At 39.2% G+C, this 5,065-nt stretch overlaps 1 non-coding gene across 1 annotated transcript; it reads left to right on the forward strand.

Annotated features, from left to right (window-relative positions):
* The first annotated feature begins 1,046 nt into the window (after positions 1 to 1,046).
* On the forward strand, positions 1,047 to 1,176 carry LOC112824712 (small nucleolar RNA SNORA31). Its single transcript, XR_003208511.1, has one exon. It is a non-coding gene; the product is annotated as a small nucleolar RNA SNORA31 (small nucleolar RNA).
* Positions 1,177 to 5,065: the final 3,889 nt, after the last annotated feature.

A 5,065-nucleotide genomic window follows, 5' to 3' on the forward strand; every position in this document is an offset into this window, starting at 1 on the left:
TAATTCTCAAAGCGAAAAAGTCTCAGATAAAATAAAATGTAACAACGTTAAAATAAGAAGATAGAAGATATGTCACACAATGAACAATATAGGAAACAATTCCAGTGATCTCGGAGATGTGGGCAATAATTCTCAAAGCAAAATAAAATATAGACATTTTTAAAACAAGAAAGTAAAAGATATGCCCCCAAAAGAAAGACATAGGGAGCACTACTTTCAAAAAAGGGGTAATTAAGAAACAAAAATAAAGATCTTGGTATTAGGCTTGCCAACTGGAAATTACTGAATTTAAGATAAATGGCCTTGAAAGCTGCACCAACTGAGTCCATTTTAGTGGACTATTCAAGACAGAGAACTATCTCTCAGGTCCTTTGGAAAATAATAGAATTCAAGTGCAGTACTAATTCAATAAAGAATTTCCAAGAGTCAATATCAGCTACTTAGCATGGTGATAGGCGCAAAGCCAGTACTGTTGACTCCATTTCCGTTCCGCAGAAGTATAGCTTTGCTATTAAACTATGGCTTTAGGGGATATTTAGACCTTTTCCCCCAACCACCCCTAGTAATTTATTCCATCTGGAAGATCTGCATCAAGAATAATTTAAAATCTTCAGGCTCTATTCTCTCCTGGTGCAGAAGCGTAACTCCCATTAGTGCTAATGAAAGCTATCTGTACATCTCAAGTGTACCTCTCATAAGTGCTTAAGAACCAAAATGTTTTATGTCCTGCGAGAGAAGCAGCATTAAAGAGAATCTGGATACTAACAAAGTTAAAATGCAAAGGGTGGATTGTTTTCCAGATGACAGTATTCCTTAAAAAGTATGTCATGTTTCTGTCAAAAAAAAAAAAAAAAGCCCAGCAGGGTTCTCACATACTCACTTGGGGGGGGGGAAGCATTCCCAACTTTGAACATACACAAAGAATAAGAAATACTTCTATTTTAAAAAAGGAAGTTTGGAGTTTGGGATTGCTATTCTTGCCTTTTTTTTTTTTTTTTTTTGAGAGGAGAAGGAATATGTGTGTGCCTTAAGAGTATAATACTTTTCTGCATTCACTGATAGGCCTTAAATAATATGCTATGGTTCTTTTGGTTTGCAGTAGGATGCAAAAGAAAAAAGTCTCTGCACTTTCTATCTGTCTTTGTGGTGGCCCAGATTGAGTAGGGAAATATATTTGCCAGAAAGTGAGAGAGAGAGAGGACATACTTCATCTGCAGAGTACCCCTTTGCGTAGGGTCAGAAGCTGATCCAGTCTTGTGCGAGCCCTATCTTCTTCTAGCTAGATTATTCGCAGGTTAGAAATATGTTTTGTAAATTCGTGACGAGAAGCGTGTCATTTCCCACCTCCATCTTACTCCACTGCTTTTGGATTCTGCTTTTCTGGCCAGCAGGCTGCTGGATTCCACAGAGTATCCCCAAACCACACACAGAGCAGCCTGCAGCCATTTCCTTCCACAGCATCACCAACCTTGGAGGTCCCTCCCGCAAGTTCCCCTGGACAGCTCGGGAGCTTGTTTGGAATACTAAAATTTCTGAGCTCCTGCAAGCGGTTTCAAACCTCCCCCCACCCACCACCCCTTAATGAAACAAAAGGGATATTTGATGCTTCCTGAAAACACAGACATAATCCTAAGGAAGATTAAAGGATTTCATCATATTGTGGAATCAAACGGCTGTTCAAAAAAACTGGGATCATCTCCAAGTTTTGATGTGGGGAAAATTTTGGTTATCACAACATTATCAGTGGGGCTGTATGTGGCACAAAGCATTGATATAAAACAACATCGCTGCTGATTAAACACTATTAACATATTCATTTGGAAACACAAATGTAAACACAGATTTCCAATGTTTGCATCATGTACCATTGCAATATTCATCTTTGGGCAAGAATGAATAAATAGAGACCCAGAGACAGAAGAAAAGCTAGGGTGCACACTCAAAGAATGTGTAAATGAATGCTTAAAGTAGCTGAGGAGGTCTTATTTACCTTATTTAAAAAAAAAACTGGTTAAGTTCTCTTTTATTTTTTTTCCTTACAGCTTGTAGCTATTACGTACTTGTGATCTTGCCAAGTGGAATGTAGCTGGGAGCATATGTTTAATAAAAGTGTGTGCAGGCGCGCGCACATACACACACACATTAAAGCAATACCATGGTTTCCTCTGAAACTGACAGATGTAAAGCTCTTTGGGAATTGAGGCACTCCTCTATTTTAACTCTCCACATTATGTTCAGGCACTTGGAGTCTGAGTATGTTAGAGCAAAGGGAAATAAGTAAGCCTTATGCACATCAAGAGCAGTAAGAGTTGACAGTCTGGAGCACTTACTTTTGTTTGTCTGGATTTTTAAAGTGTTTTTCCCCCAGTTTTGGATTTTGTGCATTTTCAAGATGCCAGAAACTCAATCAATGTTGTGTATCGTTGTTTCCTTCTGCACTGACTTCTACCAAGCTCACAGTTGATGTATAGCCCACCTCTACTACCATCCAGATCTTAGTAGTGGTATTTTGTGCCTTTGCACCTCTTTCTTTCCCTCCCACAAATTCCTAATTTGTTGTTGTAAGCTGCTCCAAATTCTTCATGTATTAAGGGTGACCATAAACAAATAATTTTCAAATACGTGCACATATTCATGAAGAGACATATTAAGAGAATATTAAAGTTATGTTTAGATTGGGCTGAAGTAGTCCTTTATCCTATATCTGCAGGCGTCAAAGATGGAGTCCTTGAAAGGAAAAGTCTGAGATTCAAAAACCTGAACTCATATCCAAATTTTGCAACTCCCTAAGGATATAATTGTGTAATTTTCTCATAGTCAATTAACCTTTGTAAGCTTCTTAATTTGGAAGATGGTATAGTTGCAACACATAAGTGGTTTTAGACTTTTTTTAGTAATGGGATCCTTTGTTTCATGTAAAAACTTACCCAGAACCAACATTTAAAAGAACCAAAATGGAAATGAGCCAAGTTGAAGCTGGATGGAGTATGGTGCTCCTTCTCTACAGCCTTATCTTTCACCTCCCATTTCACCTTCCTTGTCACCACGGCTTCCTACAACACTTCTTCCGTGAAATCTAAGGAACACTATTGAAAACCGGTGAAATACATCATCTCCATGGTCTCATTCAGACTGAATTTATTTTATTCTAGGTATACTTAGAAGCGTGATGGTCAAAACATTTACCATATACAATATGGGTGTCGACCAGTCAGAATGAACTCCGGCTGAAACCAAGCAGTATCCTGTATCTCCACCTGCCTACCAGGTGAAGATCGGTACTGACTCTGAGAATTTAATTGTAAACAACCTAGTGTATTTAGTCAGGGTTCTCTAGACATGAGTATAAATATATATGGAGAGAGAGAGAGAGATTTATTATAAGGAATTGGCTTACATGATTATGGAGACTGAGAAGTCCAGACTCAGGATAGCCATCTTTTATTCTATTTAGGCCTTCAACAGATTGGATGAGGCCTGCCCACACTGAGAAGGGTAATCTGTTTTACTCAGTGTATGGATTGAAATGTTAATTTCATCCAGGAACACCCTCATAGACACACTCAGAACTAATGTTTAACCAAATATCTAAGCACCCTGTGGCCCCGTGAAATTAACCCATGAAATTAACCATCAAACTCAACCACCAGCTCTTTCATGCTAGAGCTTTCACCATAGTTTACTTAGCTCAAATCTCAAGGTCAAAGAAATAATCAGTGGGCAAGATGGTAAAGTACTATTATTTGTAAAGGGACAAACGGACTCACAAGTAGTCAACAACTGAAATATCCAGTATAGGTCTATGAAGACATGTGACCCTTCAAAGTTGTGCTTTGCTTTAGCTCAACCCTTGTTCATTGTGGATAGAGAATATATCAACCAAGCCAACTGATACTTGGTTGACATGGTATAGGGTTTTGGACAGTATCCCCCAATTACCTCCCAGTGAGTTCTGGTTGTAAAGTAAGATCCAATAAATATTATATATGATTTTGGAGTACAATCAGTTAATATCAGCTAGGTCTCACATTTCTTCTAGTTCCATTGTCTTCCCCAACCCCCAATCCCAGGATCGTTTTGCCCTCTGTTAATTGGGATAATGTAACTCCAGTATGGCTTAAGGACCCTAAAACATCACACCTCTCTCTCTTCTCAGTGACTCCTAAATCTATATCTCCATCTTGGACAACAATTCTTAGATCAAGGTTTTATAACCAATATCTGACTCTTATCACACTTCCTATGCATCATGTAGGCAATAGAGCGATCCTCAATGAAACTGAATTCTTAATTAGGAAGCTTATAAAGCTGTCATATAAAGTTCCAGGCAGGGGTGCCTGGGTGGCTCAGTCATTAAGCATCTGCCTTTGGCTTGGGTCATGATCCCAGGGTCCTGGGATCGAGCCCCACATCGGGCTCCCTACTCTGTGGGAAACCTGCTTCTCCCTCTCCCAATCCCCCTGTTTGTGTTCCCTCTCTCGCTGTCTCTCTTTCTGTCAAAAAATAAATAAAATATTTTTTTAAAAAGTTCCAGGCATTTCCAAACCACAAAGGACAGAAACTGCCCAAAACAAGACCTAAATTGTAGGAAACAGAGACGATGCCAAAAGCTAAATTTCTCAGCTAACCGTTCCTTTGCATCTTTCCCAGGAAATGACAAAATTTGGGGTGCCAAATTTGGTTCATTCATGGCCAAGAAAATCATGAACACCATGAAATCTCAGGATATCAATGATACTTGTTGTGGTGTTCTTAAAGATATGTTTACAATTCTTTGGTACTCTTCTCTTTAAGAAGGGTAACCCAATTTCTCTCTCCTTGAATGTGAGCTGGACTTAGGAACTTGCTTCTAGCAAATAAAACAGCAGGAGTAATGGTGTGTCACTTCCAAGATCAGTTATGAAAAGCCTGCAGCTTCCATCCTGGGTCTCTTTCACTTTCTCATCACTCAGCTGCCATGTTGTTGGAGCAAACAAAGAGAAAGAGGCCCAAATAATGAAGGACTGAAGTCTTCTGACAACAACCCAGTGAATGAGCTTGGGAGTGGATTCACCAGCCCCTTCCG

This window comes from Callorhinus ursinus, unplaced genomic scaffold, assembly GCF_003265705.2.
Source record: "Callorhinus ursinus isolate GAN/ISIS: 27379988/994484 unplaced genomic scaffold, GSC_fseal_2.0 scaffold9, whole genome shotgun sequence".
Lineage (NCBI taxonomy): Eukaryota > Metazoa > Chordata > Mammalia > Carnivora > Otariidae > Callorhinus > Callorhinus ursinus.